The sequence below is a fragment of the Amphiura filiformis genome, chromosome 20, assembly GCF_039555335.1.
Source record: "Amphiura filiformis chromosome 20, Afil_fr2py, whole genome shotgun sequence".
Taxonomy (NCBI): Eukaryota; Metazoa; Echinodermata; class Ophiuroidea; order Amphilepidida; family Amphiuridae; genus Amphiura; species Amphiura filiformis.
Window position 1 is genome coordinate 54,603,648 of NC_092647.1, and position 27,710 is coordinate 54,631,357.

Consider the following 27,710-nt stretch of genomic DNA (forward strand, 5'->3'; position numbering starts at 1 on the left):
TACCTTTTCCAGGGAAAGGGTTAAGCCATGGGTATGGAGTATTGTACATAGCGGCAGATGTGCTATATTGATTTCAATCTGCGTTTATCTCTTGTCTCCGGCTCTTATGGCCTGAAAGCGAAGGTTTAATTTATTCCCACTCAAGTAGAGGTCAGCATTATGCTACATGCACCTATACCCAAAATCTATACACTGGTCAATAAAATATACCGTGTTAGCTGGCTTTGTAGTTGGCTGTCGATGAGGCTTGAATGACGGATCAAGTTGTTTACAATGAATTTATGCTCCCTTGTCCTCCACTCTTGTGCTCTATTCTTCATGTGAAAGAAATTATGAAGCTTAAATGATGGTCATTTGTCAATTTCCATTGTTTTTACCGCCATTTTCCTTCTTATTCACGGATCAAGTTGTTTACAATTAATTTATGCTCCCTTGTCCTCCTTTCATGTCCTCACTTCATCATGAGAAAGAAAAATGAAGCTTAAATGATGGTCATTTGTCAATTTCCATTGTTTTTACCACCATTTTCCTTCTTATTCATGGATCAAGTTGTTTACAATGAATCTATGATCCCTTGTCCTCCTTTCTTGTCCTCACTTCATCATGAGAAAGAAAAATGAAGCTTAAATGATGGTCATTTGTCAATTTCCATTGTTTTTACCACCATTTTCCTTCTTATTCATGGATCAAGTTGTTTACAATGAATCTATGATCCCTTGTCCTCCTTTCTTGTCCTCACTTCTTCATGAGAAAGAAAAATGAAGGCTTAAATGATGGTCATTTGTCGATTTCCATCGTTTAAGCCTCCATTTTCATTGTTATTCACCTTAACAGTGAGGATTGTCACATATATTGCTTGTTTAGGCCATAGCTTTTGTTAGGGTTGAGTGACCACCTATGTATTGAATTTGTGTTTGCCTTATCATGGTGCTCCTGTTGCCAAGTGCAGGCGGCGGATGACATGATCGAGCCGGCAACTCGTGAAACCGTCGCCGTATGGCATTTTCCATATACTCGGTTAGTTTTGTGGGGTTCATTATCGAACCCCAACGGTTTTAGCTTGTATTTATATTATTTATCAACATAGGCCTATTTGTTTGTGATATTTCAAGCGTTTTAAAATTTCAAAATAATCCCATTCAATTACACGGTTGACGATGAAAATTTACTGAATTTAGGGAATGCACGTCATACACCACCTGGCCAAGTGGTTAAGGAGCAGGTCTCTCAAACTTGAGGTCCTGGGTTCAGTTCCGAGGCAGGATAATTTTACTTGTTTCCTCCTTTAACCCCATAAGAACTACCTGCCGATTGGCCAAAAAGAAGTTTTCATTGTGAATTATATTTGCAAAGCTCCATTCTGATTGGTGATTAAAGTGAAGTATCATGTAATTGACCAATCAGAGGCAATGTTAGATTGGCAGGTAGTGTTCACGGGGTTTAAAATATGTTTCTATAATGAAACTGTTCATGTTAACAGGGCCGCCAACAGTTTGCCAGTAGCTCACTTTTAAGTGATGGATTGTGGATTTCACTATCACATTTGAACTACAAAGAGACTTAAAGGTTTGGTAAAACATACTTAGCTTACTATACAATGCATTCATACTGGAAAATGGGGCAAGATTAAAGTATATGAAATAATCTGTGGGATTCATGTCCAGGGATTGATGTACTTGCCCTTTGCTGTACAAAGCATCATTCATTCATACAGAACAGTTAATATAGGGCAAGATTATATGAAATTGTGAAAGCTCTGGGATTGAAAACTTAGCCAGTGGGCCCCTCATAGATGTTAAGGGTTGAGGTATGATGTTACCTTGTATGAGACCCTGGTACTTGTATTCAATATTTGAACTCTCCATGATGGTGAATTGTGAGTAACCATGAAGATGCTGATGTTGGATGCAGATGTCAAGTGGCAACATCTTTTAAAATTTCTGATATGTTGAAGAGGGAAGAAGAATCTGAGGTTACTCAAATGTGCACAATAATGTTGTAACAAAGTTAGGTAAAAAAATTGCTTTTGAAGGTATATATATCATGTAATGCTATCTACTGAAGACAGCATTATGATAAATACAGGTACAGATAAAGTAGGTAATGGTGAATCCAACGGACAAGGACACAAAACACATCAAGGATCAATAAATGATACAAGAGGATACCTTGAATATGAACAACAGGAAAAAAAAAAAAGCAAGGTACACCAACTTGATGTGGGGAAACAAATATAATGCAGACTAGACAGTGCAGGGGGACAAAAACAGCAAATGTAGGCATAAGAAGTAGGCAAAGTTCGATAGCCAAAAATTACCAGTTCCAAAGCCCACAGAAGTGCTGAACCTATAAAAACAACAAGGTTCAATGGTAATACAAAACTGCACTAGAACAAGTGATGAAAATCACTGTGCATATGAACAGACACGCTAAACCAAACATCCAGAGTAGGCACAAAAACAGGCAAAGTTTGATGGCCAAAATTGCCAATTCCAGAGCCCACAAAAGTGTCAGGAAAACAGTACACTGGAAGTGATGAAAATCACTGTGTACATAGCAGTCAAATAACACCAAAAAGACAAAAAAACACCAAAAAAAAACCCACCATTTACTAGCGAATAAAAGTGGCTAAAAGCAAATGTTCAACAATAAACATGTAGGTTTTTTTTACACAAAGCTGAAATTGCTATCAGCTGAAGACAGCATCACAGTGAAGTTTCCTTTTGAAGAAATATTAAATACTGTCTACTGAAGACAGAAGTTCAGCATACTCCAATAAATGTTTTTGAAGAGACAACCTAATGCTATTTATTTTAAGCACATTGCAATAAAACTATTTTATTTGAAGAAACCTTGCACTATCTACTGAAAATAATTGCTTTCTTTTTTAACCAAGCTTTTAAGCTTTGTACTTAGCCTATAAAACTAAAAAACTCATGAATTTAAAAACAAACAAGTAGTTCAAATTTGCAATGTGTGAAAAATTACATGCAGAAAAATGATCACTTTCACATCAGTATGCCATATTTTAATGGACTATGGTATTTGGCTAGCTAGTGTAAGAGATCACACCACTAAATTGGGTCCAACCCTATCTGACTGAAGAAATAAGAACCAGATTCGCTGACCATACCAGGTACATTAAAATGGAAAAAAAAGTTTGAAATGAAGGCTGATATGCCAATTTTTTGGTGATAGTTGTGTTCTGTGGATGTTTTTCTAATCATCTGAGCATAAAAAGATACAAAATACTACAATTCTGAAATTTTATGAAGGGTTTCTTGGTTGCATGGCTCCACTGATGTCACAACATAGGGGCGCTGAGCTGTAGAGTTTGGTATGGTTTACCTCATGTTCGATACACCACTGCGAAAAATTGAGCTGCTCAACAACTAACCAACAAATGCTGGTTCTAGGCTAGAATATATTATAAACTTTTAGAAAAATGGTGTTTTGAATGAACGATGATGTTATAACCATGAGAAAATGATGATTTCTTGGGTTCCCTTTTAACACATAAAAGAATAGGAACTTGATTTAGTGGTGTGATCCCTGTAGATCTCTAAATGCTATCTACTGAAGACAGCAATAACTTTAGATACAATTGCAGATATGGTTGCAGTCATTGATATCCACTGAAGACAGTTAAAAATTCTTCCAAATATGAAGGGTTGAAAATTGTGCCCACCTACCATTAACAGCATTATGAAACACATGGAATAGAAGTTACCTTTTGCTAATTGAATTTAGATAATGCTAAATGTTATCTATATAAGACAGCAATAACATAGTGTTATCTTCAGTAGAAAGCAATAATTGCACCTATTTTCTACTAAAAGGTTTAATACAGCAATGGAGAATTTGTCCTTTTGAATTTAGTAATTGATGCTATCTACTGAAGACTTGGTATAATAATTGGTATAATAATTTACTGTCTCCTGAAGATTATACTAATCTTGAACCCCACAGGTACTACTGGCCCAATTATCATCCTCTAAGAACTATTTTGATTGGTTACAAAGAGGACTGTATCATGTATTGAGCCAATCAGATATATGATAAGAATAGCTTAACATTACATAAAGATCAGAAAGCTCAATTTTGATTTACTTAGATCTTATATCTTACAATTAACCAATCGGCAGCAATGTAAGAATGGCATTAGTGCCCATCGGGATACTATTTATTGAAGACATAGCATTGACATGAGGTGGAATACCTTGAACACATACATGTACATTAAGTGTTCACATTTTTGGTGTCTTTATTTTTAAAACCTTTCTGTCTGGCTTTTTGATTACAAGTGATGATTGGATCCAGATGCAATAGGCTATTCCCGTTGAAATCCATACACCCCTTATGAAAGACATGACCTTAATCTCCCACACAGGGGGCGTAGATTTCAAATGGAGTTGCCCATTCAAGTATTCCCATTTGAAATCACACTCCCTGCATTGAAGATTAAGGTTATGTCTTCCATAGGAGGTGTGTGGATTTCAACTGGAATAGCCCAATGGTGTTGGTGTTGCTAGAAATTGATTTCAGGGTTACAGCCCAATTGGGTGACTTTTAATGATTTCCTCTGCAACATATAACCATTTCCTATTCTATAGAAACCAATGGTTAAAAAGAAAATTGGGCTACTTTTTGTACATTGGTCCCAGCAACATTCAGTAGTTTCTGGCAACCATGGTTATATTTATAGAGATGCTGTCTGGATTAGATTGGCATTAATGTGATTATGTTTAAATGAGTATTGATCAATAATACAGTGCCATGCCTAACCAGAGTTACCCGACAGAACACATTAAAATGTATAAAAATTACGAGTTTTTGTCATTTTGGAGCAAGCATATGTATGCTTGTGCAAATGACAAATGTGAGAGTAGTTTCTAATAAAAACAAGATCTTATAGTTAATTTCAAATAACATACTTTTATCCCATGACTTTTATACTTTGTTGCAAAACTCATAACATCCTGAATTTTTTTTAAAATTATTTATTTATGTCAGGCATATCTAGGCATTAACAGCTGAAATCTAGGAGATAACGCTGACGAAACTTCGGCCAGCCTAATTAACACCCCATTGGAAAATGCAACATACTGGTGGCATTAATTAGAAAGAATATGCATCTACACCTGCTACAAACATGACACACACAAACACAACCCCACCTCCACCCCATCCCCACTTCCACCCCACCCCACCCTCACCCATGCATACATGTACGCATATTTAAAGTAAAGATCCATGCCCTTTTTTGAAAATATGTAAAGTAAGATGTGAAGTGGATTGATCAACAATAAGAAGGTGGTTGCCTACCATGGCATTCCCCACATAATGCGGCTGTCAGTTGCAGTCCCTGCCCCCTGGGACCCGGGGATAGCCGGGACTTAGGTGGGGAAGAAATTTTGGAAACTGTTACAAACATTTAACAGGCCTGGGTAAGTTCCGGTGGGGCGGGGCAATATTTTCTTGTACATCCCGGGCAAGTCCCTGCCCCTTAACCCCGGGGCAACTGCCAGAAAGATCACAAAACGTGTATGAATTCTGAGATTCAAATCATAATATCAAAGGGAGCCTGGATTCCCCTTGTAAATGGATAGAACAGATTAGTGTTTCCCGCTTTTCGACCCTGCACAGTTGAGAGTATTCTTTTATAACGTCCTGGGTAGATCCCCCACCCTTTCGAGATGCATTACATCCCCGTACAAGTCCCGGCTATGTTCCGGCTGTGCAGGGATCCAATGAGCTGTTACATCCCAAGCTAGGTCCCGGCTAAGTCCACACTATTGCCGGGGTCCCGGGGGCAGGGACTGCAATTGACAGGCGCATAAGGGTAAGTAGGTCTGTTTGGTCAGAGAATCTGACATCTCCAATCATTGTCTCACTGCAATGCTTAATGTGCCAAATACCTATGCCATGCTCAACCATGCTAATCACAAAACATTGCAATTACATAGGATGATGACCATGTTCAATCTGTTCATTAATTATCATACCAACCAATTCAGGTTAATGTTTAAGATATATTAGGAAATGGAGGTCAGTGAATTCTGCAAAGGGGATGATGTTATTTTGATTGCTAATATCGTTAATCTCATCTAGGCACCAGAGTTATTCTACCTTTTCCTGGGAAAGGGTTAAGCCATGGGTATGGAGTATTGTACATAGCGGCAGATGTGCTATATTGATTTCAATCTGCGTTTATCTCTTGTCTCCGGCTCTTATGGCCTGAAAGCGAAGGTTTAATTTATTCCCACTCAAGTAGAGGTCAGCATTATGCTACATGCACCTATACCCAAAATCTATACACTGGTCAATAAAATATACCGTGTTAGCTGGTTTTGTAGTTGGCTGTCGATGAGGCTTGAATGACGGATCAAGTTGTTTACAAAGAATTTATGCTCCCTCGTCCTCCTTTCATGTCCTCATTTCTTCATGGGAAAGAAAAATAAAGCTTAAATGATGGTAATTTGTGACATGATCTGGTCCCTGGGGGGCCAAAGGAGGCATTTTTGACAATTGAGTTACTATGATTATTAAGTTATGAAGTTTTTATTTTCTTATGTATTTTATTGTTTTTACTCCATATTTTTACCTTTTATTTCAGTTTCAAATTTGCGGCCTTTGGCCCCCATGGACCAGATTGTGTCACATTTGTCAATTTCCATTGTTTAAGCCTCCATTTTCCTTGTAATTCACCTTAACAGTGAGGATTGTCACAGATATCGATTGTTTAGGCCATAGCTGTTGATAAGGAGATGGGGTTGAGTGACCACCTATAAATTGAATTTGTGTTTGCCTTATCATGGCGCTCCTGTTGCCAAGTGGTTAAGGTGCAGGTCTCTCAAACTTGAGGTCCTGGGTTCAATTCCGAGGCAGGGTAATTTTACCTGTTTCCTCCTTTAAAAATATGTTGGGTAGATAAAGCTGTTCATGTTAACAGGGTCAACAGTTTGCCAGTAGGATTGTGGACTTCACTATCACATTTGAACCACAAAGGGATTTAAAGGTTTGGTAAAACATACTTAGCTTACTATACTATGCATTCATACAGCACTGGAAAATGGGGCAAGATTAAAGTATATGAAATAATCTGTGGGATTCATGTCCAGGGATTGATGTACTTGCCCTTTGCTATACAAAGCATCATTCATTCATACAGAACAGTTAATATAGGGCAAGATTATATGAAATTGTCAAAGCTCTGGGATTGAAAACTTAGCCAGTGGGCCCCTCATAGATGCTAAGGGTTGAGGTATGATGTTACCTTGTATGAGACCCTGGTACTTGTATTCAATATTTGAACTCTCTCTCCATGATGGTGAATTGTGACTGTTAAGAGGATGAGTAACCATGAAGATGCTGATGTTGGATGGAGATGTCAAGTGGTAACATCTTTTAACATTTCTGATATGTTGAAGAGGGAAGAAGAATCTGAGGTTACTCAAATGTGCACAATAATGTTGTAACAAAGTTAGGTAAAAAAATTGCTTTTGAAGGTTTATATATCATGTAATGCTATCTACTGAAGACAGCATTATGATAAATACAGGTACCACCTTGGTCTGGGGCGGACATTTTAAAAATGAATTTAGAAGAGCAGCAACGACATCACTTGCATTACATTCCAGATGTTAAATCTACATCATATGCAAAATTTGAGGAAATTCATACGAGTCCGTTTTATTTTAGGGTCATTTGTCTATAACTGGTCTTTACATGTAGCCCTATGGAGAGAGTTCCGTTGAGGCGCTTATAACCCCATTTTAGGAACAAAATGTGATTTTAAAAAAAACAGACTCGCATGAATTTTCTAAAATTTTCAAAGTATGTAGTATGAACATGTAGAAATATAATCAAGTAGTTGCAGTACCTGCTCTTCTCCGAAAAAATAAAAAGTCCTATACCTCAATGATAATGAAACCTAGGTGCGTGTACAGATAAAGTGGGTAATGGTGAATCCAACGGACAAGGACACAAAACACATCAAGGATCAATAAATGATACAAGAGGATACCTTGAATATGAACAACAGGAAAGAAAAAAAGCAAGGTACACCAACTTGATGTGGGGAAACAAATATAATGCAGACTAGACAGTACGCAGGGGGACAAAAACAGCAAATGTAGGCATAAGAAGTAGGCAAAGTTCGATAGCCAAAAATTACCAGTTCCAAAGCCCACAGAAGTGCTGAACCTATAAAATCAACAAGGTTCAATGGTAATACAAAACTGCACTAGAACAAGTGATGAAAATCACTGTGCATATGAACAGACACGCTAAACCAAACATCCAGAGTAGGCACAAAAACAGGCAAAGTTTGATGGCCAAAAATTGCCAATTCCAGAGCCCACAAAAGTGTCAGGAAAACAGTACACTGGAAGTGATGAAAATCACTGTGTACATAGCAGTCAAATAACACCAAAAAGACAAAAAAACACCAAAAAAAACCCACCATTTACTAGCGAATAAAAGTGGCTAAAAGCAAATGTTCAACAATAAACATGTAGGTTTTTTTTACACAAAGCTGAAATTGCTATCAGCTGAAGACAGCATCACAGTTAAGTTTCCGTTTGAAGAAATATTAAATACTGTCTACTGAAGACAGTAGTTCAGCATACTCCAATAAAATGAAGAGACAGCCTGATGCTATTTATTTTAGCACATTGCAATAAAACTATTTTTATTTGAAGAAACCTTAATACTATCTACTGAAAATAATTGCTTTCTCTTTTAACCAAGTGTTTAAGCTTTGTACTTAGCCTATAAAACTAAAAAACTCATGAATTTAAAAACAAAGTAGTTCAAATGTGCAATGTGTGAAAAATTACATGCAGAAAAATCACCACCTTCACATCAGTATGCCAAAATACAATTGCCGATATGGTTGCAGTAAATGCTATCTACTGAAGACAGTTAAAAATTCTGCCAAATATGAAGGGTTGAAAATTGTGCCCACCTACCATTAACAGCATCATGAAACGCATAGAACAGAAATTACTTTTTCCTAATTGAATTTAGATAATGCTAAATGTTATCTATATAGATGGCAATAAAATAGGTGCAATTATTGCTTTCTACTGAAGATGACACTGACTGTTTTCTACTAAATACAGCTATGGAGAATTTGTCCTTTTGAATTTAGTAATTGATGCTATCTACTGAAGACTTAGTATAATAATTGGTATAATGCTTTACTGTCTCCTGAAGATTATACTAATCTTGAACCCCACAGGTACTACTGGGCCCAATTATCATCCTCTAAGAACTATTTTGATTAGTTACAAAGAGGACTGTATCATGTATTGAGCCAATCAGATATATGATACGAATAGCTTAACATTACAGAGAGATCTAAAAGCTCAATTTTGATTGGTTACTTAGATCTTATATCTTACAATTAACCAATCGGCAGCAATGTAAGAAAGGCATTAGTGCCCATCGGGATACTATTTATTGAAGACATAGCATTAACATGAGGTGGAATACCTTGAACACATACATGTACATTAAGTGTTCACATTTTTGGTGTCTTTATTTTTAAAACCTTTCTGTCTGGCTTTTTGATTACAAGTGATGATTGGATCCAGATGCAATGGGCTATTACTTTTGAAATCCATACACCCCTTATGGAAGACATGACCTTAATCTCCCACAAAGGGGGTGTAGATTTCAAATGGAGTTGCCCATTTAGGTATTCCCATTTGAAATCACACTCCCTGCATTGGAGATTAAGGTTATGTCTTCCATAGGAGGTGTTTGGATTTCCACTGGAATAGCCCAATGGTGTTGCTAGAAATTGATTTCAGGGTTACAGCCCAATTGGGTGACTTTTAATGATTTCCTCTGCAACATATAACCATTTCCTATCCTATAGAAACCAATGGTTAAAAAGAAAATTGGGCTACTTTTTGTACATTGGTCCCAGCAACATTCAGTAGTTTCTGGCAACCATGGTTATATTTATAGAGATGCTGTCTGGATTAGATTGGCATTAATGTGATTATGTTTAAATGAGTATTGATCAATAATACATTGCCATGCCTAACCAGAGTTACCCGACAGAACACATTAAAATGTATAAAGTTTTTTGTCATTTTGGAGCAAGCATATGTATGCTTGTGCAAATGACAAAATTATGTGAGAGTAGTTTCTAATAAAAACAAGATCTTATAGTTAATTTCAAATAACATACTTTTATCCCATGACTTCTGTACTTTGTTGCAAAACTCATAACATCCTGAATTTTTTTTGAAATTATTTATTTATGTCAGGCATATCTAGGCATTAACAGCTGAAATCTAGGAGATAACGCTGACGAAACTTCGGCCAGGCACAAGTGACCTGGTGAACGAAGGGGGTCGCCATAGATAGCTGGTCGTGGTATTTTTACAGGACAGGCAAGTGTAACCTACAATCGGGCGTTACCCTGATCGGAAGTGCCTGTTCATGAGTTCTTTTATCATGGATCATCTGCACCGCCATAACCAGATGAACCACGGGGAGAGCAAAGATTTTTTTAGGTCCTGCGGGGAATCGAACCCGGGACCACTCACACCAAAGGCAAAGACCTTAACCAGTGTGCCACGCTGCTCTCTTGATATAGAATTTGGGTGCAACACCTACGCTAATGTCTCTTTGCATAATATGTGACTGGTGTGTGCTTACAAGCATAAATTGGGCCTTTATTGAGCCGTGCAATAACAAAAAACAAATAATGTTAACCACTAATTAAGTTGAGCTATTCCTACCACTTTAGAATGTGTTCACCCTTTGGGAAGATCACTGATGTAGATGTAGCAGCAGGGAAAACGTTGTATGTATCATTGGCCCCTGAACATGTTTAAAGAAAAAACTCATATGTAACCTGTATAGCAGTTTTGTTTTAAACATGTTCTGGGGCCACAAACAATAGGAGGTTAAAGTATGTGTAGGTGAAAACGTCGTATGTATCATTGGCCCCTGAACATGTTTAAAGAAAAAACTCATATGTAACCTATATAGCAATTTTGTTTTAAACATGTTCAGGGGCTACAAGCACATAGCAAGTTAAAGTATGTGTAGGTGCTGACCTACCTCAGCTTTAAGAAAACTATCATAGGTATAAACTGGAACAACTGTGTCATCTAATTGCACCATGTCATAAGATATCAAGGGAATAGCTGTGTCTAATAGTCACAAGAAATAATCTCCACAACTAGGTATTAAGTGTGGCATCATTTTCATGCTATTGATGCTCTGCACTCCGGAAGTGTATAGTATACCAATCTGATTAGCATCATGGGAATTGCAATTCCTACATAGGATCCCCAAGTAGATGAGGAACTGATATTTAAGTGTTGTTTTATTTTTCACTGTCAAATAGTTTCATGTTGTTGAAAAATGCAGGAAAACATGGACACAATGACAGAGGATGTGCTCGATGAAATTACTATATTTGGAAGATCAAAATAATGTAATAATACAGAAGCTGTAGGTCCATGGAATGAGGGATATAGGTAGGGGTGCAATTAGATAGTGCGGAGAGCTTGTGTGTTACAGGTTATGGCGATTAGAAACGAATGTGTGTGTCCTCAGTAAGATAGAATAAAGTGGTAGCTATTACTCAAAGATTTGTTGTTGCGAGGGATGTTGAGATAAACTCCAATGACTTCACAGGTGACGTCAAACAAGATGTTGTTAATTGAAGAATTTGTTAATTAAAGAATTTGTTAATTGTAATGTATGTATATATTATGCAATTTTTGCTGCTTGCGTTAACTTAAACTGACAACCCTTGCTCAGTAAGTTAAAATATCAAATCTTTCAAGTAATTAATGCTCTAATAATTGAAACTTACAAAGTGAAATTAAACCCTTATAAATATTTCATAAGTATGGATTTCAGCTTATGCTGATTTAATCAGGGAAATCAATCCAAATGAAATACAAATTTAAGCTGGATTAATTATAACAAGACTTGGTTCGTAATTAATGATATAAAACTCTTTAACAAGGACACAGATTTCAATCTCACTGAGTATTTCAAGCTTTGTCGGCATGGCACGCTTAATTGTGTGTGTCTGTCCGTGGCAGAGGAGAGGTGATTTTGTTAGAGGGTGCTGGCAAATGAGTACTAATTTGATGGTTGATAATGTTCTGTATAGGATGTTATTTTCATGAGGGTTTTATTTTTGTGATGTCATGAATGAATACAGAAACCTTAAGGTAAGGACACTTGAAAATATATGTATAGAATAGAGTTACATTAAACTTCATGTAGATTCTGCAAAATAAACAACATACAACATTTTCTTAAAACTGAAAATCACACAAAATTCTGCACATAGAAATAACAGCATTTCATTTTATTAAGATTATTCTATCGACTCAAAGATGTCTTGCACTTCCCACAATGCATTTCTTCCATTTCAATTTTCTGTACTGATTTGCTATCTTATGCAACATGGGTTGATATTGACTAAAAGTAACTTGGTGAATAGAGCACATCCAGATCTTGCAAAATGTGTGAATTTCTTGACTATTGACCCATGTTTATCCAGTCTATTCTCAACATGAAAACAAAGGGAACCTGTACAAAGTAATCGGAGTTTCATTTGCTGTAATCAGGTGATGTGTCATGTTGCAAAGGATTCTGGGAAGGGTAATATATCTTCTCTGCTAGTGATTATGGGCTGAGAAGTTAAGACTTGGTGCTAGGATAGAGGTGAAGCCAGATTGATTACATCTTAAAAGATTTGAAGAATTAAAACCGAACAGACTACACTACAAGGTGTCTCACAAAACAATAATTCTTGGTATTTTTGGTTGTTAATATTTTCATTTACTTGACTTCGATATTAGATGAAATCCCGGGGATGAAATGTTTAGGTACATGCAACATTTTATGGATTTGGTGTCAAGTTTGTTTTCTTTGCAACCGGCAGAATAAAATTCTCGGTCCAGGTTACAGATTTTTATTTTTCTGACCATCCTTAATTTGAACGCATCCTTATCTGCTAAGATTCATTATTTGACCAAAATATGACCCTGTGTCTGCGGTGAACTGGCCCGGACAAGAGAGGGCATCTGACCATATCTCCACAATAGTTTGAGTGATACAAAGGTGTGTAACCAGCGTTGTCGTTATTAAAGGGAGGGTAAAGATATCGAGCAAGGGTCCAAAATCTTTAATAATATTCATCACATCAAGATGTTTGATAAACATGGATAATGACAAAAAGAGCGGGTGTAGCTTTTGTTAGGAAAAAAGCATCAAGTTTGATTCAAAATTGCTAATTACTACACCATCCAATATGAGAGCAGCTTGAATGAAAGAATGATCGAGAGAAATATTAAGCCAAAACATGTTGAAGAAATCATCAATTTTGTTGTACCTAATTTTTGTTGCAGCATGATCATTGATGACTGAGATGCCACTTGTCAGGTTTTAGCCTGAATTCAGGTTTTTGTGAGTCCAAATTCGGGCATTTTTATTTATATTCAGCCACTTTGGATGGAGCTTTTTGGCCAGCATTCACATAGTTTTTCGCACCAATTTCAGATTTTTGAGTGAAACTGAGGGGTATCTCTGAAACTGATGAATCCTGTAATACCTTTTGATTAAAAGTGCACATATTTTGGTAAAGTTTTTTCATTTTTCTGTGCACAATCTGTTTCACATTTCCTAGAAAAACACAAGGGCATGTGATCAATAATTAGGACCCATAAGCTGATACATTTCAATTTGGTTGAAGGCAAAAAACGCAGTGTTTGTTTCAATTTCAATCCAGGTCTGTGCTATATTTAACCTGTTAAAATACCCTCAAGGTTGGTCTATATTCCAATGCTTTTTGCACAGTTTTCCGCTGCTGCAGATGGTAAGTTTTGGTTCTCCGCATTGATTCTCAGTTCTCCGCTGCAATTTGTTTGTTTGTTTTTCCTTTTTTCTCCTCCAATGATTAGCTTGTTTGGCATTTTCTTCTTTGCTGCGGATTTTTGTTGCAGCATTTTGCAGCAGCATTTTCTGGCAGCAAAAGTGCGTGCAAAATTTTGAGCTATGTTCTGGCCTAAATCCAAACACCTCCTATGGCAGACATGACCTTAATCTCCCACACAGGGTGTGTGAATTTCAAATGGGGTTACCTGAAAGGGTGACTTTATTTGAAATCCCTTCTCCATTTGTGTGAGATTTAAAGTCATGCCTGCCATAAGGGTACATGGGTTTCATTGGAAAGCCCATTTTTACTGGTTATTCCTCATCACCTAGCAGATTATAGATTTCTGTAATGATTGAAATAATTTGAAATGAGTTTATCGTACAAATATGTCGTTTGACCCAAGTTGTCATACCACATGGTTCACATCCTGAACATGTTGGCAAAATGTTTTAACAATATGAAAAAAAATGACATAATCAGTTCTTCTGTGACTGAAATATTTTAGCAGATACTTTTATTGATTGAAATAAGATGTTTTACAATGTACCCTATAGGTTTCAAAATTTACATATTTGTGCAATATTTATTGAAATTCCAGTGAATATTTGAAATGTGATGAAGCAAAATGAGTCGTTTGTCATTAACTTTGCGTTATTCCAGTTGAAATCCATACACCCCCTATGGAAGACATGACCACAGGGGATGTATATTTCAGTTGGAGTTTCAGGTAACCCCATTTGAAATTCACACTCTCTTTATGGAAGATTAGGGTCATGTCTTCCATGGGGGTGTATGGATTTCAACTGGAATAGCCCATTGATTCAGGGTTAGGGGCCAACAGAAATGTGAAATTTACCTAAATTTTATTGTTTTTAGCAACATGGATAATTTTGAGTAAAGTAAATTGTTTTCCAAAGTTTAGGTGATTGAATTGACGTGTTTTTTTATTGACATTTTACTGAATGTTGCACCCTGGAATATAATGTAATATAATCAAAGTTATGGCCAAAGGAAATGATATTCTATTATTTTTGACAACATGAAAATTATATAATTCATAGGAATTATAAAATAAAATGCTGAAAAGGGGTGATTGAATTTGCATATTTGTAACTTATCTGGTAGAGGAGTAGAATGATTGAGTAAAAGGAAATGCCTGTCACTATGATTGATTCTAAGTTATGGCCGACGGAAATTATCAATTTTGTTTCAACTCTTATTTGTTTTTGGCAATTTGAACTTTATATTATTGGGATTGTAAAGTTAAGTGCTGAAAAGTGTGATAAAATTTGCATTTTTGTAATATTTTATTGATGTTTTGGTGAATGGTACTGGAGTGAATGTAATACGATCATGTAGTTGTCGATCTGGCATTAAAATGAAGAAAAATGAAACGTTCAATTTCCTTTTAATATATTGTTTTTCGGTAACATGCGTTCAATTTCTGTTGTGTTTAATTATTTTCTGTAGCACATAAATATTTGTATTGTAAAATTGAAATTATCACGGAACATTAATGTTTGTGCTTTTCGCACTCAATGAAAACATGAAAGCAAAAACATGCCAATATGTCCTTTTGTGTAGAGGTGTAATAAAACTCAAAATTACAAAATGAGTGATGTAGATCAAAAGCGGTAAAGCGTAAAAAAAATCAATGGGGCTTTCAGCCAGGGATGGGATGTAAATTTTCAGGCTTTTGCCTGAATTTTTTGCCAGGCTTTTTTGTAATCCAGATTGACGCAATTTCTTTTATTTTCAGCCTGTTTTGGGCCATTCTGGTCATTTTCATGCTGTTTTTCAGGTTTTTTGTCAAAAGTGGACTTTCATCCTTGTTTCAGCATACAGAATGTATCAAAAGGATTGCTATCCATTGTTACAATGTTTTGAAAAGCCTGTCTTTTCCAATTGGATCCACATAAAATGACGAGTTTTTAATCTTTTACTCTTTATATTTAATAGTCTAGTCGCATCAAGTTGACCTAGTGGTGCGTTTGGAATTATCTCAAAAACACCAAGAACAGATGAAGAACAATCAGACTCTGTACACTGGACGATCTTACCGTTTCCGATGTTGATTAGATAAGATGTATTTTTCCAGATTAAAGCCTATGTTAACCCTAACACCCAAAAAAACCACAAAATACCACGATGAAAAATGCTGCGCATGCATGCATCCCAGGGTCTGCGATGATGCAATCACCATAAGTGTTATATGCTCACGGAATTGCTGCCCGGGCAGGGATAACCCGTGTAGCTACTGGTCTGTGATCGCGTGGTTGGCATGCAGGGGGTCGAAGGTTCGAATCCCGGGGGTGCCAAGTGACTAAATTCTTCTTATCTCCTCCTTTTTCGTATCTTCTTTAACTTCCGATATCAAAAAGCAGGGTTCGGTGTTAGGGTTAAGATACTTCTTACTGATCAACATCGGAAAGGTAAGATCGCTCCGGTTTGGAGTCTACAAAACATTTCTGTTTTGGACTATTTTGATACAACCTGTATTGTAGTCTGTGCAAATGTATATTTATGAACATTTAAATTGAACAAGTAGCATTAACAAATAACTTTGTAAGTGGATCACTTGCTTTTATTTAGTCTTTATTGAAATCTATTATTTATCATGGAAAGAATTCATTCCTGTATATTACTTCACCATGTGTACTCTTAATATAAGTATAACTTTTTTTTGACAAAAACTTTGTTTAATTTTATTTCATTTCTGCAGGATTTTATGTGACCATCCCATGTAATTGTAATGGAGTGATTACTTCTAAAAGGTAAGTTTTAGTACAAGTAGTAAGAAATATATGTCATATAATGTTAATGTTGTGTCTAGTGTGAAATTTGGAATTGCACTGTTCCCAATTTAAAGAAATTCTAAAATACCTCTTCCAAAGTTGCACCACCTCATGTAGTTAACTATCAGTTGGCCTTTTACTTAATTTGATTTTAAGGCTTGATTACTATCAGGCAGGCCTGTAGTCTGGGGGTGTGATGGATGCGGCCCCCTATCCACGAAACATTGCACTTTTATTACAAATATATTTTAAAATATGGAAAAAAAGTCTTAAAAGAAAAAAAAACCTCTTTCACCAGTGTAAAATTGTTTTAAAAACCCTCCAAAATGCCACTTTTGCTCAAGTTTTGCAGGGTTAAGGTCCAACCTTTACATACAAGCTGTTTTTTTGACCCATAGACATCCTGAGATCATGGGTATTAGCCTGGTGTCAGGGTTAGGTGTACCGGATTTAAAGTATTTTCAGGTCCTTAGAACAAACTACTAGTACATTCACCCAAATCGTTGAATTCATCTACACACAATTCTTTGACATAAGAATTTCATATGCTCATTAATCATGCAGTTTTGCCTTAAGTGAACACATTCTAATAGGCCACTCACTATTAACAATTTGTAATTATGCCTGGTAGCAAATTCGCTAGCTCGCTAACTCAGACCGTAGCTTGCGGTGATTTATAACTGGTTATAAATATGTAGCAATTATTTCATAATTGTATTTTGGTTTTGACTCCAAAAAGTATAATTGCCAGTAATTGTTGGTTATTGCACAGAGAAAGCAATAATGTTTCTATTTTTTGACTTTGAATGAGTTGATGTTAGCAGTCATATAAATGTGGGAGAACAATCTGTAATTTTAAATACCAAGTACATTAACTGCTCAGTGCCAGAAGTGGGTAAGTGCAATAGCTGCCATGTGTAGCTGTCATGTGTAGATGAGTACAATTTGCTCTGTGTAAATTGCCAAATGTTTCCAGGGCAGTCATTGTACTTACCCACTTCTGACACTGAGTAGTCGATATATGTATTTTAATTGAAATAAAGCCTTCAGTTTTTTGTCCATTATCTTTCCCCTTTTGTGTCATATTTTAAGCCATGATCTTTTTAAATATTTTTTTTTATAAAAGCTGAGTTTTTGACATACACATATTTGTAAAAAATTGTGTGTCCCAGCTTACTTGAAATCAGCCAAATTTGTTGTTTTTTAGGACAACACCAATTTTGAATTTATGTCGTAAGTATGACATTCAATCCCTCATTGAGCTCCACATTTAAGCATCCAAGATTTATGAGCATTTTCTTTCATTTTTTTGACCTCATTATTTTGGCTTAAAATGGACAGAAAACCTTCCTGACAGTTGTTACTAATACAATTTCAGAAGTTTTGCCAGAGAATACACCGTCAAATAAAAATTGTACAGAAAAGCGACAAAATCATATATTATGGCTTTAAAACCACAACATGTTACAACAGAAATAAAGAGAAATGTAAACTTCTTTTGTGAGATTTATTATTAAAATAAACAAGTTAATATACAATTGAATATATGAATACAAAAGCCACCTAAGTCCATACTTTGGCCAAATTGAGTTAAGCATGGGAAATTGTTGCTATACATAGGCCTGTCATATGCATGAAAGAACAACTCAAATTCATTCTCTGAGTCTATTGGGCATGTGAAAAATAGCATGTATGAAAGAATCACCCAATTCCATGATTTGAGTCTTGTAACACATTGATTGAAATCCAGTATGTATAAAAGTCCACTTGTAACACATTCATTGCTAGAGAATGACTTTTGAACAAAAAAATGGGTTTAATAAAGGAAAGTGTGTGGTTTATATTACATGGCAGAATGCTTATCAACATTATACATACCTGTGTGCTTTATTTTGTATTATCTTACTAGTGGTAATCTCATTCTAACATTGTTGTCTTTGTATATGATTCAAAAACCACCTAAGTCCAAAATTTAAAATGAACCCCACGAAGTCCCTGAAATGCTAATCGTCATACCTAATACAGGTTAATCCACTCATTTGCACGCACAACTTACCATATTGACCAGGTAAATCTAACTGAAGGAATTAAAATGATACACGGGTTTTTCTCTCAAAATAACTTCGCATGGACTTAGGTGGCTTTTGTATTCATGTATTCAATTGAACAAACAGACAAACAAACAAGACAAGATTATTCACCCTTTGCACGGATCTGCAATCTTGCTACCAAAACGAGGACTCCTGCAAACGCATGCGCAAATATGTGCATTTTTCACGTGCTTTTCTAACAATGCGCCAGAAGGCTTTTACAAAGCGTATGTGGTATTTAAAGCACAGGCGTACACACACACAGCACGCACTTTGCGGGTAGAACCTCATTTTGAGATGACTGTGCAATCGACAAATTGCAGTTGCTGATGTGACATTTATTTTGAAAATAAACAATTACAAGCACCAAAGATTGTGCTACGGAAAAAATTTTGTAAATTCTACAATGAGTTTTGGCTCCTGTATATATATAGGAATCCATTATCAAGTTGAAATATTGATGAGAATATTCAGCCATCAATGTTGTTTGTCACTCCTTCACAATGCCATCTTCACCTGCTGTTTTACCTGGCTGTGTTGTGTACTGTATTTTTTAAATTCTTCTTTAGGTCTTTTTATTTAATGGGATAACCTTTCATTGGCTTATGAAGATTTTCAACATGGGGGGGCTGATGACACAAAACCTTTTGACCCATCCTGGGTGCCTGTGGGGGTTTCACCTCTCGGTGTCAGGAAATTTTGCGAAAAATAGGTCAAAAACACTGGTCTTTTTTTTTTTACTTCATCTGGAATTATTGGGGGGGATGAGCCCCAGACCAAAATTATTGAGGGACCGAGCCCTGCAAGCCCCCAGGTTAGCCTCTGGTCAATGTAATAAATCATGATTAGTTAATTTGAGTCTGATCTCAAACTTATTCCCAACACAGTTCAATAACTGATAAGCTTAGAGGCCTATTCAGTGATCTCAGCGAAGGTGTAAAAAATTTAAATTGTTTATAAATTGCCAAAAAGTGAAGGCCAAGTCATTAAAATTGGTATTTTTGAAATGAAAAATATGGCAAAAATTAGAGGAAATTAGCAGTATTGACAGAGTTGAAGCCACATTCAAATATATGTAGCTAATTTCTCTACGTAAGTAGAGAAATTACAGATTCATATAAAATGCATTATTTTGTTTTTAATACACAGCTTTCGGCTTAACGACTAGCAGGCTTTGTTCGGATGAACATATCACTGAATGGGCCTTTAACGCAGCACTCACAATATGTTTTTTATTTTATAATAATAATATTTATTTGTATTACTTGTAATTTGATGTCTCTTAAATTATTGCTCGGTAGGCTCTCTGTGTATCCAATCTATCAAAATAAGGCATTGCTTTTTCATCCGGTAGTTTTGTAACATCTGACCCAATCCGTTTGAAATCATAAGGGCATTAAAAAATTGAAATATCTTACATTAATATGTGACCGTTTTTTCCACAATTTCTTGAAAATTGATAGTTACCAATTATTTTAATACATTATATATGTCACTTAACAATGTCATGGAATGGGCTGTTCCAGTTGAAATTCACACACCCTATGGAAGACATGATCTTAATCTCTCACACAGGGGGTGTAGATTTCAAATGGAGTCACCCGTAGTTCCATTTGAAATTCATACTCCCTGTGTGGAAAGTTAACATCATGTCTTCCATAGGGGGTGTATGGTTTTCAACTGGAATAGCCCAATATAATAAGCCTAATAATACTTTTAATTTCACAAGTTACACAACATCTAACTTTTGTCAGTGAAGATCCTGTTCACAAAGATAGTGTAAAGTATGTCTTAACAACAACTCACAGACACTTAAAATTAATGACACCTTTTGTTTAAAACAACAACCATTGTTATCTGTCATATTCTGGCAGCTAACTAGTCCCAAAATTCTCCGACGCACATGCGTCGCTCCGTGGCATTCCCGTGCCGCAGCTCGTCCTAGAATCATCCAACCTGCCATCGACAGCCATTTCTGTCCCCAGTTAATCAAGTAATAGGTTTTGTGTATTCCATGCCTGCATATATATTTTCTGTGTAGCCGTGGGCTAGTTATGTTTTCATACAACACGGGCTTCACCTGCTGTACCTTAGGCGTAGGAAGACAGAAAAACGAAGAGAAACAAAAGGGGAAATTATAGTATTGGAAACGAGTGTCTCACCACAATTGGTAGGAAAAATGTTACATTGGTTTAGGCTTAGTCTCACAGTGCACAACGTACCCTGGATGGTTTTAATTCCATTGTGTTAAGCTTAATGCCTCGGTTTTACAGTGAATATTTACTAATGGGTCGTTAATGTAAAGCTGTAAAATTCTTTCAGACAAGGAGCAAAATATCTTTAGAAAATGACTGTAAATAGAGGCATTGTTAATTATTGATAAGATGCGTTTTATTTTCCTTTGCATGCATGCATGCTCTCGCTTGCCTTGCAGACTTATTACTCCATAGCTGGAACTTTAATTCCCAGTAGTTACTTTTTGGCATTTATCTTCATATAGCTGTTTGGGAATCATCCAAAATGACTGTCATCCACCTTGTAATGTAAAGTTGTATTTTCACGATCAAAAAGTACTGATTTATGTTAAAAGTACTGGAAATGATGCATATTGTTTAATTGAATTTTCCATTTGGAAGCCATTTGAACTTTAAAAATGCATTTTCCTTAGTGTATTCAAAGTGTTATAGGCAGGAATCCATCATATAGTTACACTACAAGATTCATGTTGTGGCTGCTGGTTGCCTACACAGGTACACCGTTACCAAGATACTTGACTGGTGCACACAGAGTACCAATGCTGCTACTGCACAGGACCCACAAGCAGTGGTACTGCACTGGTACTACTCTGGTACTCCCCTGCTACTACACAGTACCAGCCACCTTGGTGACGGTGTATTTGTGCAGGAATCTTGTGGGGTAGTTTTGACTATATTCATAAATACACATGTGACCAACTATGCGCTGCCATAACAGCTTGTAGACAGGAAGTCTGGAAGTGACTCTCGGCATGGTGGGTGGTTTTCCTGTACACTTGGATGCAAAGTCAGTAAGCGGCACCAGAGTGTGCAGCAAAAAGGTCTTTTTCCCAACTTATATTATTGTAAACGTTTATGTTGGTAAATATCTGCAAATATGTTCAAAATGTTATCTTTATAATATATCAAAAATAATAGTCAACTGTGTGATGATTAGTGACACTGGGTGGTCTTGCTATGGTGGTGCCATGGGTCATGTGCGTATTTATAAATATGTATTTATAAATAAAGTCAAAGCTAACTGTCATACCACACTTTAACTGTGATTTAGGTAGTTTAGTTTGTCTTTTATTATCTTGTCCAGGCTTGAGTAAAAAATGTATATTTTCCAGGTTTATAAAGGAGGTTTCAACACACACACACAAAAAGTGTGGTTTTACAATACGATAGGAATGCTGTGGGATGTCATTTTGACATGGGTCGTCTGCATTCAACACCCGTGTGGAGGGTTGTGATTTTGCTATTGCTGAAATCTCTTTGTATTAGTTTAAGTCAAATGCTTCAGATATATTTCTTATCAAGGCTCCCGCTAGCCTTCAAAAACTCTGCGTCCGATCAGACGCACAACTGTAAAACCTGGTCGGGAAATGTGCGTCCCACAAAATGTTTGTGCGTCCGTACATGTATGTTAATGTGTTGGGCAACAGGGAATACAATTTCACAAAGCCCCCGATTTGATGCAAATATTTGATTATTTCCTTTCAGATTCCTGATGAGATTTTAAAGATTTATGTTTAATATTATTGTCAATAACAAATTACGTTAATAGGCCAATAGTATTAGCTCATATATCATTAAAAGGTTAACATTTCTCATAACAAGCTGATTTTTTCAGGATAGGTCCAGGAATATGTATAGAATCAAATTCCGAAAGTCCCCGAGAATCCCCCTTGTGCTTCCTTCAAAATCCAAGATGGCGTCCAAAATGGCCGCCATTTTCAGTTTTTATCATAATTTTGCCCCCAGACATGTTAAAATCACAAACAAAGCATCTAAATATATGTTTTGAGGTACAAGGAATGTTTTAAAAACATTTGCAAGAGGTTTCAATGATCCTAAGTAGCCAAAATCCAAGATGGCGTCCAAAATGACCGCCATTTTCAGTTTTTATCATAACTTTGCACCCAGACATGTTAAAATCACAAACAAAGCATCTAAATATATATTTTGAGGTACAAGGAATGTTTTAAAAACATTTACAAGAGGTTTCAATGATCCTAAGTAGCCAAATTCCAATATGGCGGCCAAAATGGCTGCCATTTTAGTAAGTAAAATTAGTTTTCAACCAGACTTGTTAAATACATATATACAAAATATCTCACATAGGTTTGAGGTACAATGGATATATTCAAAATGTACTCGAAGGATTTCAATACCTAGATATAAAGCCAAAATACAAGATGGCGCCCAAAATGACCGCCTAAGAAGTGTTTAAGATATGTTAATTGGCATTGCAGAAAGTTCAAAACTCATGATTTGTAAGCAGACTTATAATGCACATCATCCAAATTCACTACCATTATTACCATCATTATTTTACAATATTGATTCAGTGCTTTTACCATGTGTACAATACAATAGTTACCATTATTTTCTATTTGCCTCCAAACTAGCTGAGCTCATGCCAAGATGACTTAAGCCTATGTTCACATCGGTATCCATGTGATGTAATGCAATCAAATGGTATACCTTAAACTTAATCAACTTGCACTGTGTCTCCTGCATTAATGTTCTGCAATGTTGGTTCGGTCTCCTCCTCATTGTCCCCAACTAGTACAGGTGCTGTGTTGCTGCAAGACTGACCACAGCATTTGCTGCACATCAATGTACAGAAGAGTCTCAAATTTCTTGCAGCTGCATGTCATGTTGTTGCATCTTGTTTGCATCCACATGATACCATGTTGAGCAATGCGTCTGGTGCAACAGCGAGTTCTGTTTCTACTTGAACAAGAATTCCATCTTGTGATCTCCATTCCTAGTCAGTTGGACTTAGGTTGTTCCCCATCCATTCTTGAACCGTGAGGAAAGTGCGGAATGAGTGCTGTTTTGCAGCAGCACAAGTTGGGGGTAAACCCCGGGGTAAACTCGCGAGCTCAAATGAAGAGCTAAGGTTACTGCGACCAATTGCCCGTTTGTATACAGTGTGGCGGTATTCATTCAATGAACCATTGCTAGCCCCATACATCTTCAGGATGAAGCTCTCCCCTGCTCTCTGTACCTCATCATGCATGCTGCTGGCATTTGTAAAGGTATCTAACAAGTCATATTCATGTTTCTTGTTCGGGGTTTGCGCTTTCCTCGACGATAAATGGCTGAGACTGTGTCACAGCCTGTAATAGCGTGAAGAGACATCAAAGCAGGTAAAAGCAGAATTGGGAAGCTGTGGGTGCAATACATCAGACAGGTGGCCCTTTAATATATTCGGCATTTCATTAGAGCTGAAAGAACAGGGAATTGGAAGCTCCACCTCTACTGCATAAGAGAGATAATGCCTCACTTCTACGCTGCAGGGCAGCTCCACTATGCCAAATCTGCAAGGTTGTATTTACAACAGATGGAGTCTTTGGGGGAAAAACATACCCCCAGATGAGTACCAACTGTTCACAGACAAGGGACATTTCACCATCCGACGTCTAGATTTTTTCTGGGGTGGAAACTTCTCTGACCAAACCATTGAGCAGTTTTTGTTGTGGACTTTGAAGACATCAGGGGGAATGACACATGGTCGCTGCATCACAGACAGTACATTAACCAAGTGAGTCCACGCACTTTCTCGATGTGCCCCAGATTATGATGCTTTAGAGCAGTTCACGGGTGTTCATACGGGAACATCGGGGATCGGAAAGTTTTTGTTGGTTGGTTGAAGGCACATCCCCCTTTGCTGGGTATATGGACTGGATCGTCTGGTACGTGTCAACTGGGACTGTAGCAGATTCATCCGCTAACTGTGATAGAGCGGTGGAAGTTGGCACGAAGTCAGCAATAGAAAAAACGGGTACGAAGTTTACAAACATTGCCTTATGCCAAAATGACAAGGTTACTATGATTGGAGCAAAGGACAAGATGGTGCGAGTTAGGGGACAACAAGTAGAAGTGAATCCGACTCTATTATTTAATAGAATCACATGTGTACTGAACAACAGCTTCTCTCTTTGAAGATGACCTTATGCGTAAATCGCCAAAGAGTTCCCTGGGCCTTCTGTTGAAATCGTTCACTGAGCATTCCAAGCTGCCAGAGAATTGTCTCTTTGTAGTAGATGGTGGTTACCTACTTCGACATGCCATTTGGCCACATCCCTCCACCTATGCAGGCATATGTCAGAATTACACATCACACATGCTAAAGCATTATGGAGCACACCCGATTGTTGTATTTGATGGATATGGCACTTTTCTCACGGTTCAAGAATGGATGGGGAACAACCTAAGTCCAACTGACTGGGGATGGAGACCCGGATGGAGATCACAAGATGGAATTCTTGTTACAGTAGAAACAGAACTCGCTGTTGCACCAGACACATTGCTCAAAATGGTATCATGTGGATGCAAACAAGATGGCTGCAACAACATGACATGCAGCTGCAAGAAACTTGAGACTCTTCTGTACATTGATGTGCAGCAAATGCTGTGGTCAGTCTTGCAGCAACACAGCACCTGTACTAGCTGGAGACAATGAGGAGACTGAACCAGCATTGAAGAACATTAATGCCGAAAACACAGTGCAAGTTGATCAAGTTTAAGGTGTACCATTTGATTACATTACATCTCGGGGATACCGATGTGAACATAGGCTTAAGCCATCTTGGTATGAGCTCAGCTCTTTTGGAGGCAAATAGAAAATAATGGTAACTATTGTATTGTACACATGATAAAAGCACTGAATCAATATTGTAAAATAATGATGGTAATAATGGTAGTGAATTTGGATGATGTGCATTACAAGTCTGCTTACAAATCATGAGTTTTGAACTTTCTCCAATGCCAATTAACACATCATAAACACATGTCTGGTTGAAAACTAATTTTACTTACTAAAAAGGCGGCCATTTTGTCCACCATATTGGAATTTGGCTACTTAGGATCATTGAAACCTTTTGCAAATGTTTTTAAAACATTCCTTGTACCTCAAAATATATATTTAGATGCTTTGGTTGAGATTTTAACATGTCTGGGGGCAAAGTTATGATAAAAACTGAAAATGGCGGCCATTTTGGACGCCATCTTGGATTTTGGCTACTTAGGATTATTGAAACCTCTTGCAAATGTTTTTAAAACATTCCTTGTACCTCAAAACATATATTTAAAGATGCTTTGTTTGTGATTTTAACAAGTCTGGGGGAAAAGTTATGATAAAACTGAAAATGGCGGCCATTTTGGACGCCATCTTGGATTTTGAAGGAAGCACAAGGGGGATTTTCGGGGACTTTTGGAATTTGATTCTACACATGTTTCTGGACCTATCCTGAAAAAATCAGCTTGTTATGAGAAATTTTGGGGTTATAGCTAATACTATTGGCCTATAATGCAAACTTGCTGACAATGTACGATATTTTAGAAAGTTGTATTTTTGCTCTCGTGTTTTTGCAAAAGCTTATCACATCTCGCGCGCTGACGTAAGAATTTTCATTCATTGCCTGGTTGACTGGTGACCCGGAAGTGTTGCAAAATGGGAGTGGTTAAATGTGAAAGGTCAATAACTCGTTTACTGATTGGTCCATTGGTTATGAATATTAATTATGCTTTATTAGGAGAATTAGGAGTGATCAGTCAACATAATTTTCGCGATTTTTATGATGATGAAGTTGGTAAGCTTATAATCACTCATTTTTGGGCTGAATCAACTTGCGTCGACTGGACGCAACGGAATGATGAAATTTGTTGAACATTGCGTCCAGCAATACAAAAATGCGTATGGACGCAAGAATTCGCGTCCAGCGGGAGCCTTGTTTCTTATGTTGTTACTTTTTGTTCATTAATTTGTTTGTTTGCTTGCTTTTGCTTTTTTTAGGTTTCCTAATATTTCAACATTGGCCCTTGTGTGTTAGATCATGTCGCATCTTGAAAGAAACTGTGTGTATCTAAAAATCAATGACATTTGCGTAATGACGTGGCCCAGTTTTACAGATTTTCGCTTGGTTTCATTTCTCCGTAGAGAAATCAGCAATGTTCAAAACATAATAACTGAAAAAATTGCTGTGCTTTATCATCCAAGATACTTCTTATATATGAAGGAAAATCAATAGATGAATTGTAGGTTTAGCTTGGAATAAACCTAACCAAAGATATTTCCCAGCGCTGTTTTTGATAAGACTTAATTCATAGTATATGACCAATGCATTTAGTAACTATATTTGAAAATTGATTTTTCCAATGCATCATCGATTGTGGGGTCGAGTTGTCTCTATGCGTAACTCAATCAGAATCGCTTGTTGTACTGGCATGTCCGGTTGACCTATCAGTTATTTAAAGGAATTACTATTATAGGTGGTTTTGTTGGCCAGTAAATATGATGACAAAACAGGGCAGTTTCATGATGAGAATCATAGGAATCAGACATTGTTATTATTTAGAGGTTAATAACTGCGCGTCAGTTATTTGGAGGGCACTGTGAAAAATCTAAACATTTTGCCTTTGGAACCAAGCGGTATTATGAGGTCCAAAGCAAAATGTTAAGATTTTTTCAAAATGCCGGACATATTACCAATGCAAAGTTATTAACCTCATTTATAACTGTGAATTTCAAATGGAGTTACTTGAATGGGTGACTCCATTTGAAATCTACACTCCCTGTGTGGGAGATTAAATTCATGTCTTCCATAAGGGGTGTAGGTTTTAACTGGAATAGCCCATGATCTTTAAAAGT

General features: G+C 36.7%; 1 protein-coding gene across 1 annotated transcript in view; it reads left to right on the forward strand.

Annotated features, from left to right (window-relative positions):
• The window catches only part of LOC140142043 (poly(rC)-binding protein 2-like), a gene marked incomplete in the record, with an annotated part of 328,359 nt that overhangs the window by 44,998 nt on the left and 255,651 nt on the right, over positions 1–27,710 (forward strand). The window contains 1 exon segment of the mRNA XM_072163966.1: positions 16,650–16,701.